Genomic DNA, 12,957 nt, shown 5'->3' with positions numbered 1-12,957 from the left:
TACTTTTAAAAGCAAGAGATTATACTAGTCTCTACCTGCTCCAAAATACACTTTCTTGTAAATGAACATCTCTTGCAGCTACTGATTAATGACAGCAGCAGCCTCAACTGAATAAAAGTAATCCTGAAATTAGAAAGGTAAATCCTAGCTTTAGAGAGTCTTAAGGAGTGCAGCAAGCTATAGAAACCATAGCCATAAGCTTTACAAAGGAAATCTCTAATAGCGTTCTTTGCTACATCTAAATAGTGTGTGGAACTTCAGAAAATATAAGACGTGTAGCTCTGTAAAATTCAGGTGTGCTTCCAAAAGCTGAATAAATCACTTGAGTAAGAGCAATTTTTAGATCATCAAAAGCGCAGGGGTTTCTGAATGTTGTTTTCTTGTTGTTGGTTTTTTGTTTGTTTGTTTGTTTTTAATAACAAAACAAACCTTCAAATACTTTATCAGCAACACTTTCCGTTTTGGGAAATGAAAATTATTCATGAAGTGGGAACCATTGTCACCTTTTTAGATGCTTAGTGTTCCAAAAAGGTCATTTCAATAATTGAAAATAGTGACTAGTGGCTATTATTGTCTTAATCCTTTGATAAATTGCAAGGATGTGCTTTTGTATGTGCTATTTACAATTCATTTGATCTGTTTATAATGTGATAACTGCTCCTCCAAAATGAATTGTGCAAACTTGTATAGTCCAGGAAAATCTTCTGTGTAGGCACAGACCATCTAACAAATGGTGCTGATGTGCTCCATATGCCAAATTCTCTTGCCAATGCATAACAAAGAGATAGAGATTGGGTCTTGCTAATAATGTAGGTTTTAGACACAGGGAAGGATGTGGATTAATATAGTGAAAACACATATTGACATACAAAATAGATGGAAATGATATCACAAAAACAATTTATTCCTTTCTCCTAGTGGGTCCTGGCTTGGATTCAGGCAACTGGACAATGAAAGAGGAAACAGACTGCACATCTTGACTTTTCTCCAGCACTCAGGTACTGAGTCAACAAAACCTCTAACTGTAATATTGTGGACAATATTTATGCAAATGCTCGCATGTTTGTTTTGGGAATTAAGAGTAATCCAAAATATGTTTTTCAGTGACTTCACAGGGAGCTTGTATTAAAGCATTTGGTGCTTTTCTGAATAGCACTAGGACACATTAAAATATCACCACCCAGCCTGTGCAAACCAAAGACTTTATCTTCAGCAGAGCCAACAGAAGGGATTGCATTCCCTTAGGCAGCCAATATACCTCAGCTGGCTCAACAGTATTTATTTGTGGTTGGAGCAAGGGGATTCACTGTCCTTGGATGGAAATCTTTTTTGTGGAGAGCCCTGCCAGATACACGGAGCACTTTAAATATCTGAGCAGATGCTTCCTGGAAGGAAGCACTGCCACCAGTGTCAGTAAGAAATCTTACTCCTTACTGTAGGAAATCTAGATTAAGCTGCTGAGTTACTGAATTTCCTAAAGTTTTGCTTTTTATCTTCATCAGTTTAACTTCAGGGTAATATCATTTCACCAAATATTGATATATCTCTGCCTTCCTTTTCCTTCTGCTCCTTGTCAAGCACCCCCATTCTCTCTTTTAAGACTCTCAGGTCCAGCTTTTTCCATATTTCTGGAAATATTGCCCTCTCTCATTAGGTATACCTCACCCTTTTCACTTTTCAGGACATCATTACTCACTTCAAAGACTTTACTGAGTCCCGAGAAATGTATAATAGTCAGAAATTTATAGAGAAGGAGAGGGAAATAGGACCTTTGTCTGGCTCTCTGCTTTTTTATTAACAAATACCCTTTGGTAATGAAGACTTCAAGGGAGCTTCATTAGGGTTTAAGAAGAGAACAGCGTGAAAGTTAATTACCTGGAGCCAAGAATCTGTATTTCCCTTCAGCAGTCCAGTACTATGCTTTAAAAGCAATCAATGGAGAGTTGTCTGGCAAACATTCAATCTTTCCTTGAAATGTTCAGTGTAATTAGACCCTCTCCTGTCTGTCATGAGAAGACAAATTGTTTGTGGACAGTTAACAGTTGAGTACTGTAGTATGTCTTCAACTCTTAGTATAATGATATTACCAATATACATGGAAATTTCCCAAAGTGAGAAACAGGAACTTATTACTAAGCTAATTGCTTGATAATGAATAGCTGTTTTTAATGGTGAAATACTCTATTTATTTTTCCCTCTTCATTTTTCTTAGGGCCCTCAGTATTCACAATGAATATACAAACCAATTTGGAAGCTTTCTGTAAAGATTCATCTATGCCGTTTCTGTGGCTCATTTTTGTTTCTAACTGGGGTGATGCACCACTGAAATAAGGAGAAAAAAAGCCAGGCCAGCTCTGTCCAAAATTAACTTATTGAAGACACACAATGTTGTCTTTAGTTTCACAGAAGCTACTGTCAACTGCTTATGCAAAAAATAATTTAGGAGTTTTTCTTTGCTGATATTTTGTTGATGCTTTAAAGTCACTGTGCCTTTGTGTGTCGCTCTTGCCTGATAACTATAAGTGATAAAGTGGTTGCTATGATGCAAAGACATACTGCAGCCTCAGTCCAGCAAGAATGATAGCAGACATGCATATGTGTGGGTTGGAGATGTGGTGGAAGAGTTGATTTGGGTTTAGGGAATAATATTAAAAAACACTAAATCATTTCTGGAGTGTTTTGGTGATGATCCTTGTCACTGCAATCTTTTAAAAAAGATAAAGTTGACTCAAACAGTTAATTGTATTAATAGGAAAGTAGGGGATGGATGAGTCAGTTTGTTTGCTTTGTCACCTTTAAAGCAGCTACTGTTTTATAACATTTACTCATTACAGGGTGCATGTGTGGGGGGAGTTATAAGATTTTTAATGCAATTGTCTGACCAGGTTCAGAGTCAGCTACAGATGAAGTAAGTTGTCTGTAACACAGGATACTTAGCATGCTAAAAGAAAAAGAAAGCATATTTCTAGGCCACGCTGACCATGAAGTTTTGGAGGAGGTGCCAAACAAGCAAACTGAAATTCAGCTGCCTCCTTCCAAAGGAAGTAAGATGAAGGGGGAATACTTGAAAATTACAGGTTTCAGTGAGGCTGCAGCTATTTATGCCAACTGAGGGTCTAACCTAAAATATACAGGTGCATTGTGATATTTCATTCTGTGAAAGCATTAAACAGGGAGTGATAGGAATGCCTTCCTATTTAGCACATTAGATCAAATAGACTGGGGAACAGGATTTAGTATGTTTGGTTTTCATTACCCTCTGTGGTGCTGCCTTGTATGCTAGATTTCACACTGGTGGTGTGCAACACCTTATAGAATGGAAGAGAACCTGCCAATTGCCTGCCTTAAAGAAGCTGCATGTTTCTCTGCATTGCTGTGAAGTAACTGATCTGCATCCCATGGCTCTTTTAATAATATACCTACTTATTATTTATCTGTTGTTCCTGCATGGAGCACATCTCTGATACAGGGGCTCTTCCTAGTTTGGATTAAGACCCATTTCACTGTTCACCTCCAAGGGCTGTTTTACATCCCGTCCATCATATTCTGTGTGTGCCAAGTACTGCCAAGTACTGTTCAGACCAAGCTTTGTTTAAGCTTTGTTGTATTGACATGCAGTCTTATTTTTACTGCTTCCCCAGTCATGGCAACTTCTCTTTTCATAAAGCTTTCCACATAAATGCACTCTCTTGTCCTGTCCCCATATGTTGTCCCTGGCTTCTTCCCCATTGTTCCCCTGAGTGGGCAGAATTCCTTCATGAAAACATCTTTTTTTTTTTTCTTCCCTGCTGTTTTTTGACCACTTACTTTCTATTATGTTCTCCAGGGTTATGCTTGCTTTTTTTTTTTTCTATCTGTCTAGTCTAAATTGACTTTCTTGAACATTAAAGATGCTTAAAAGCAGTTTGAGAAACATATTCGGAACTCTTAATTTCTGAAATGGTGTTGTCAGCTTTCTTTTCTGCACTCAGACAATTTCTATTCCCTGTGTAGGCTGAAAGCATGGGACTGCCTGTCTTCTCTTTTTACAAATGTGAGTTGCAAATTGATTAGATATTATTGCAGAGCAAACCATGCATGAGTATAAGGTGAAGCCTTGACAGATGCTTGTACACAAAATGATTGACACTGCACAGGGCCACTTTTCAGGATCTGTGGTAGGAAACAGAACACCTTCCAATCTCCATTTGGAGTCCTTAGCCAACTCCCATGTCCTAATCTGCTTCAGGGTAGGTTTTATTTTGCTGGAATGTGGTGTTGAGGTCCATGTTGTTTTTCTAGGCTTTCTCAGTGAACGTGATCCAGAAGACCCAATGTGGAAATAGTGTATTAACCATGAGGAGAGAGAAAAGGTGTTAGAGCAGGCAGGAGAGCACAGTGGCCCTCTACTTGCAGCTCTGTGGCTGGCCTTCCAAAACTGCTGCTTCCCATGTCACTGGCACATCCTTCAATGTGACTTGGTACTACAGTGGCTGCTGTAGCTCAAGGCAGCCTACTGGTATTTCAAATGTGCATTTTATACTACTGAGACAGCATCTAGCAAATAGGCCATGTAAGAAAGGAGGGATTCACAAGCTATCTGCAATCCTTACCAGAAAGGGTTGAGAATAATTTTGTATTTTAAAGAAAAAATCTAGGGGATTAAGACCATACCCTTCATGAGAAAGCAGCCTAAGAAATTAACCTTTACAAAGAGGAGCAGGCATGATTGACCTTGGTATAAAACAAAAGTCCCCACACCAGAGGGTGGGTGTGGATTTGCACAAACTAGAGAGGCTCTGTGTAGAGGAGGACATGCCAGAGTCTCATTGCCAGGAGATACATATGCTGCATCTCTTGCCTACATCATGGGGGAATACCAGACAGACTGACCTACGCAGTTGCAAAAACACAGGCAGAGTGTGGGACAGCTCCGTTCCCATTCCAGCAGTAGCTGGTGTGGGCAAGTCCATCTCTCTGGGTTACACCAGCCATATCAGCATGTGAATGTTTTACAAAAGGAGCAACACTAAGAAGCTGCATGTAAACAGCCCAGATGCTTCAAATTGATTTTGTGAAGTAATCTGGATGACAGTGAGATTTTTAGACACCAGTACAATGGACGGGTGTAGACATTGTCCCTGTTGGTTTTCAAGGATTTGATTTTTTCATGAATTATATATAGTCATCTTCATATTTTGCTCTGTTCTGTGTACTCAAATTATCTGAGATGTTTCCTTTGCTTTTAAAAAATAGCATGACATTGAATAATGACTGATCTGCACAGGACTGCTCCCATAGCCTGTGCCCAGATTCTGCTTTGCTTGTCTGTAGTTATAATTGTTTGCTCCTTTTTACATGTTAGTCTGCCTTTTTGGACAATTGCCACCCATTGATACTAAACAGGAATACTCAGACTGACCTGCCTTTTCACTAAGTGCTGAGGAAAGGGGTAAGTGTAAGATTACTTCTGGAGCTCCAAGCAGGAACTAACACTTGCACCATTAACACATCACTGCAGGTTCGTTTTTTTTCTTGAGTGCCTGCTTCATGAAGGTCTTCAACCAGCATCAGCTTTTATAAGACCTGGCTGGGTTTTGGAAAGAACAATACTGGAGCTCAACAGAAAACCTTTGAGGACTTTATAAAATGGTGTGGATTACTATATTCAGCAGAAATGTGAACTATTAGGATCACAAAGCATTGTTTAAAAAGGGACAGTGATTATGACAATAACTTTTTTGTGCTTGAACTACTGTAGTATCTGTAGGCAGGATGAGGTTTGACAACAGTACCATATGAACAAATGTTTGTCTAGGGACTACTGTTCTTCTGATTACATATTTGATCTTCTCCACATCTGTTTGTAAAGATCTTTTAGGCAATATGTCCTTTAACTAAAACCTTCTATGCTCTTCTGTCAGAAGTCAATAAAAAGGCATTTGATGATCTGTGCAGAGTGAAAATCGCGCAGCAAAATTAAATGACACAAGTATGATGTAATTTTTCTCAGTCTGAAGCAGGTAGCATAAATTGCAGAAAAAACTAAGCTACACAGAAGAATTTGGGGCTGATGGAAGTCTGTGGGTTTTTCTGAAGAGGATACCCCATTTATTTCCTTATTTCTGGAAAGACAGATTGTGATTTTCAGAAGACTCCAGGAAAGCCTGTAACTGCATTTATGGTAACTACAATGGGTGCTCATGTCTAAGACATGATGATCACTTGGACATTTTGTACCTTTCTAGCCCTAACTCTCAAATAAAATTTATGGATTTTGGGGGTTTAATAAATACCACCAAAGTGACAGACAACAACTTGCATCCCTGTAGCAGTTCTGATGCTCTGCTGTGCTGTATCTGCCTCATTCCCAGTGTTTCCAACTTGTTTTCATTTGTTTTCTGCCTCTCACCCAGATATCTGAACTCTGGTGCAGTTTCAAAGTTTAAAAAGCATCTGTGATTTTTGGAACATGGTTTGTGGAATGGTTTGAATATTTTAATGCTCTTTCTGCAGTCTTCAGTGTCAATGAAACTGTTATAGACTTTTAGAGGACAAATTTATCTTCATGAAAGATCTGCAGGCATTGGCAGCAAAGACAGCAAATGAATTGGCTTATCCAAAATTAGCCAGATTTTATTTTGACATTTTAAATCCAACACATTAATACCAAGTACAGACATCCTAAGGTAGACTTTAAAAAAAATTCTGGCATGCAACTGAGTTTGGTCCATCAGTTGTAACTTATGATTCCTGTCATCCTGTGGCTATTCAGATGCTTTCTGCATAATTGTACCCTAAAACCTATTGTTTTTTTTGTTAAACAGGACTGTTGAAACCTCAAGATCAGCAAATTGCCTAATGATTATCAGGCAATTAATGACATGTTTTGGTTTTTCTTTTTTTGTTTTGTTTTTTGTTAAGAGTTAAAGGCTTAACTTTTTATTCCCTTTAAAATGGCCTGCTCAAAAGTAAGGCATGCTGACCATGTAAATTGTGACATGATTGTGTCACATCCACTACCAGCCCTGAGGTGTAAGTTAATAATAAGTAAGTTTTATTAATAGTTCCTCATCAGCAACCAAACTTTTTCATGGGGAATACAATCTCTAGGTGAAAGTTGGCCTTTAAAATTACATTTACAGGGGCAGATTTTTTCATGTGAAGTTAGGAATCAGGTAAAATGACTGGATTATCTAGTAGTGGCTCCACCACTAAAGTGCAGCAATGAATACATTTCCACCCTGTATGAAAGTTGATTGATGGATCTTTCCCTTCTGTGTACATCTGATTTGGAGATATAGATGGTTCTTCTCTATAAATTCCCATGTTTCTTGCTAGGCTATAAATTCTTCAAGGAAAATCTTTATCTTGTCTGTCTAGCTTCAGTTAATGATTATTTCTATTTCTAAAGGTGATGCTTGCTTTTTTTTTTTTTTAATATTGTGTTCTAAGAGCCTGAACACACCTAACAGACATAATTAAAACGTTTATCTAGAGTATGCCTTGCTCTAGATTAACAACTCTTTTGCATGTAATACACTACAAATGAAGAAGAGTACTTTTTGGAGGCTCTGTTCTCCTTTCCCCTCTCCTTCATCCCTCCATTAGCAAGGAAAAGTTTGCAGACTGCATACCTTAAGTATCCCTTGTGGCACCTTTGTAAGAAGCATCTTAAAGGTTATTCCTAGAACCTGGCTAAATGTTACCAGGTCTTTAGGGACAGTGACAAAGATTCCCATTCATGTAGAGCTGGAATCTTTTACACTTTTTGTCTGGTAAACCTTATGATAATAAACAAGAAATACTTTACCTCTAATATTTCATTCAGAGCACCTGTTCACCTGTGCTTTAAAATCAAAATTAAACATTAGCAGCTTCTTATTAGTATTACAAGCCTTCTGGGAACATCAGGTTTCAGGAAAAATTATTTATTTTGGCTTTTGGATGAGTTTTCAAAACCACAGAGGCTGAATGTTTTAGGAGTATGATGTGGGACAGTGCACCTTTGGCATCTTGGTTTGAATCAGGAGAGGCTGAAATTTTCTAATTTTAAATGGTACCTTAGGTTACAAAGCAAAATTTAGAAACTTGCAGTTGTAGAAACAAGCCTTGATGGCAGGTAGTACTGCTGACCTTGATTGGAGGAGTGGTGATCTGCAGCACCTGGGCAGGTGTTTTCCTAAAGATACCTGGGAAGATGTAGGAGTTGAGGCTATCTGAGCTGAGCAGCCCAGAAGGCAGGATTTCACACCTGGAGGGGCTGGCTTGGTGAGTACCGTGGGGTGAGAAGTGGTCTTGCTTGGCTAGGACATGTGCTGCAGGACTTTGTGTCTGTGTATTGCACACCCTCTGAGGAGACTGCAAGTGTTGCAGGAGGAATCCTGCAGCTGGTGATATTTCTTTTCCAGTGTTTCAAAACCTGTGTAGGATTTTTAGAGTGTTGTGCTCTAGGATGTCCTTTCAGATTGGAATTGCTCTGAGTGGTGTTGCACTGTAAATGCTCTCATTGTCTCATGGCTTTTATTTCTATCTAGTTGGGAGATCTTCATTTATAACATGTATAACTATAAATAGTAAAAATTTTGAATTAATGTAGTCATGATTTTCTGAGCATGCAAGTGCTAGCACTATATTTCTTGTTATGAAATTCTGCTGCTGTTCAGATATTTAAGCACATAAATGCCACCACATGTGTTTTATTTCAATGTGACTACAAAGAAGCATCACTAGCAAGAGAAACAAGATTTAAAGAGCAAGACCAAATGCATCACAAATGCCGCAACAGTGTAACTTTAAAGTATGCTTATTATATTGATTATCTTAAAATTGACTTTTGAATATGTCTATGGGTAACTCTTGTAATTTCGTTGCCACAACTGGGGAAATCATCCCATGATTTCCTACCTGTGTAAGTAGGATTTCCAAACCCATGTTCAGTCATTTGTGTCCTGAAATATGACTTTACCAGGGTTAATTAGCTGGATACATGGATACATTTGGACAGAGAATTTGGCAACTGTTTGACAACAGTTTGTTGTGTTTGTATATGTATAAATGCCACTCTACCTAACTGTGTATGTGGGCTCTGAATTTTTTTGTCAGTCTGGATAGTTGTTTACTTTAGCTGAGATCCCTGAACAACCACACTGGGTGATTTCTCTTCAGAGATGAACATTGTTTATGTATAGAGCCTCATTTCTCACCTTTTTTTTTTTTTTTTTTTTCAAGAGTGAGACATACAATTTGTGGGGAAATAATAGAATTTGGGAATACTGGTGCATGGATCTAGATGATGAGAAAAGGCTGTGCATTCTGAAGGGAATGGAGCATTTATGGTGTAAGTCGATGGGTCCTGGGAGAATTGAGCATGCAGCTATAGTTGTTGTGCTCTTGTAGGCCCTTCTCAGAGTCTTGACCATAACTAATTCTCATGAATGGGTTGTAAGTAGACACCTTGACAGGAGACTTGAAATGTCAGCTTTTTGTTCCCTAGGTAAAAATTTTAGGAGCCCTGAGTGGCCCCTCTGAACATTTTTTTTGATTGGATAACCTGTGTCCCTTCATATACAGATGAGTTTTTAGGGAGCCTAGCAGAGCGTACTGTGGCTTTGTTGAGAATAGAACAGTTTTTTTCAGTCAGCTGTCTCCACTTGTGCATGTCCAATATATTTGGAGCATGTCTAGCACACACAAATCCATTTTATGATGTGAAAAGGATATTTTACCAATGCTTGATGCACAGGAGGGTGTTATGCATGAGCCTACTTGTCTGAAAATAAAGGACATTGGACAGAAAAAAAGGTAGTGCCATTTAAATTTGTATGCTTTCTTCAGTCAGTTCTGGATTTTTTCACAACATGGAAGACCTTGCCTAGAGTTCAAATAGAATTGCACCAAAATGCAGTAAAAATGAAAATGAAAACTCTGCTACAGCCATGGGAATCACAGAGTGAACCGGCTTCAACACAAACAATTTCAAAAGCTGAGTGCCAAATTCATCTCCGACACAAACTTTCTGGTGTCTCACTTATTTTACACTGATGCCATGATGATTTTTGCCTGTTCTTTTATACCCCTGTTATACCTTTTTATAACTTCTGTATTCTGAGTGTTTTTTAGCCTACATTCTTAGACTTATTTGTCAAGCTAGGAGACAACATTTTAGAAGCTTGGTAGCTAGAGATCAATGTGCCCCAGACCCCAAGGTCCTCTCCAGAACACATTCTGTAAACCAAGATAGAATCATCCAGGGGAAGGTTCCTTGGGGAGGGGGGCTCACTTGAGCCTCTCATTGGGGAATCTTTGATAGATATGCTAATTAGTACAACCTATAATGTTATACCCGATCTTTTAGGGGTGTGCATTGGGGTGCATTCGACCTGGACATAGTGCACCTAAGGATCCTTAAAATAAATACCGAGGTAAAACCCCTTTTTCCCTTCTAACCATGTTTGACTCTTGATTTTAAGACCAAGAAAAGGCATCACACTGGTAAAGCAAAGTAATTCAAATAAATCTGAGCTGTGTCAGTCTGCAGTTTTATAACATGAGAGACTAAAAAATTTAGATAATTTTTTCCATCTGTATGGAAGTTGGGTTTTTTTAATGGCATCTCTATATTTTTCTTACTCATTTTCCCCTTGCTAATATTTTATAAATTCTTGAATGCTCTAGAGGGAAATTGTTTCTTGTAGACTTTGAAACAGTGTACATGGTTACAATGGAAATATGTCGAGTCTACTATAGCTTTTTAAAAAAAATTCTAGTAGTTATGTATAAAATATTTTAAGAAACTGTTCATGTATTGATTAAAAAATAAATTTCACACACAAAAGGTTTTATATTCTATTTTTTTCCTCAGCTATACACATCTGATACTTCCATTTGATCAAATGTTGTACAGAATTCTACTTTAAAAGTTCTGGATGGAATGTTTTAGATATGTGAAAAGCTACAGAAGGCTTAGTCCAACATGGGATAGCAATCTTATTTCTAACTGGCTTTTGGGATATTTTCCTTTAATACCAAAAAGGGAAGAAAATATGTCAGAAATGTCTTAGAAAAGTTTCTGGTGTTTTGAAGACAAGCAATATCTATGGGATCTTGCTGAAAGTCTCAGGAGTTTGACTTTGCCCTGCTCTGATTAACTGGTCTATCCAGAGATTTAGAGCGATGGTTCATCCCCAAACACAGCCGTGGTCATGCCTTCTGATGTCTTCCAATCTTATATGCTGCATTAGCATTTAGTAATGGCGTGATTTCTCTGGTCATTTTGGTCAGTTGGCAACACTTCCCTCTGGGGCAGAAAGATTTTCCAGACTCCACTGCAAGAACCAGCTCTTCTTTCTCCAGATCCTTATAGAAAATTACTGGGGAATTCTATTATAGAGTTTTGAGTGCCTGTTACTTCAAAGGCATTTTCAGCATCTACTTATTGTCTCCCAATCAGTAAACTGAGTGGTTGGGTTTTTTTGTTTGTTTTCCTCCTTCAAAATTTTACACTTAAAATTCAATGGAATTATTGGTATTTCTGTTTTATGGCTGCTGGATGTTTCCATAACAGTTATGGGGAGCAGTAGAGAATAGAACTCTGATACCCCATCATTTTGAAAGCATGCTGGCTGCATGTCAACTTTTCTGATTTGCTGGTAGTCCTGAATCTGTCCAGAGGCAATAATCCTTTACCAATTAGGTTTCATAGAGATGAGAGTTTGTGGTCAGGTATATAAATTAAAATTGTGATGTCTAATAAAGGTCAGAGCCACAGAAAGCTCAAGGGAGTGTTGTTTATGGCGCAAAAGCAGTTTAAATACTGTGATTTAGCTTAACAGCTATGATTCACAGAGGGTCATCAGAAGGAAAGATAAAGCAAGAAGTGTTAAATTAAATGAGGTGTGACCATCTGTTTCAATACTTGTGCAGAGAGTGGGATTAACTTTACAGATAAATTGGTGTGACTGGTAAAGACAGAATTTCAAATCTGGTATTGGAAATTATGTTGGAGCTGCTGTAAAAAAGAAAAAAATTGAGATAAAGATGCTGCTCACACAGTCTAATCACATATCCTGGTACTTGAAGCCTCTGATTTCCTTTTGAGAGTCACTGTTAACAGTTTTATTCAAAATGGGGGCCTACATTTCATCTTTTTAAACAGTTTGGTAAACCTGGTGCAGAAGGTTGGGCACTAGCTTGTTTTGTACAGCATTTGGCATTGTTCCTTCATAGCAGTACACATGTCAAGGAAAATAATCCTCTGATTGTAGCGTATCACAGATCAGCATGTGAAAAAGTATGGCAAGATGTGCCTTATTTCTTTAGCAGTATTTTGAGAATTAATGCAGATAGAGTAACTGCATATTTGTTACTTGCAAAAATGAGTTACTTGGCGTGAATATTACTATAAATGTACTACTTTAGAGAGTGGAAGTGATCAAAAAATGCTCTTCTGGTGGTTGGCGCATTTGCTGATTTATACTCAGACCAGAGTGCCATCCTGGGAAGACATTCCATGTTGGTTATGATTTATATAAGGGGAGTCAGATTATTAATACTGACATCCCAAACTAACCAAAAAACCCACATGGAAAAATTAAAAGCAGATTGAGCTCTATAATTTCTTATACCACCACTTAGCTCAAACACTCTTTTCCAGGGACATTTCCTCAGTGCACAAGTTGTCCATGGGGGTGATGAAGATAGTGGATAGTAGGAGAAAAGACAGAGCAGAAACAATAACATGAGTAATCATACTGTAAACAATGACGGTCTCAGTCTTTAAATTGCCAATCCAATTGCAATCGTCAACCCAATCCTCATTAACCACTGCCCCTGTCTCGTGAGTCCTGAGGATTGGAGTGTTCTTTAATGGGTAGTGGATATGAGGGGTTCCTCAACACTGTGTCTGTTGGATGTGGGCCCAATATGTCTTGAAATTAGCTATAGAATTACACAGCAGGTCTTGATTTCTAGATCCCA

This window comes from Aphelocoma coerulescens, chromosome 4 (assembly GCF_041296385.1).
Source record: "Aphelocoma coerulescens isolate FSJ_1873_10779 chromosome 4, UR_Acoe_1.0, whole genome shotgun sequence".
NCBI classification, from domain to species: Eukaryota; Metazoa; Chordata; class Aves; order Passeriformes; family Corvidae; genus Aphelocoma; species Aphelocoma coerulescens.
The sequence above is the reverse complement of the archived record's forward strand: the minus strand, read 5'-3'. Positions refer to the sequence as shown.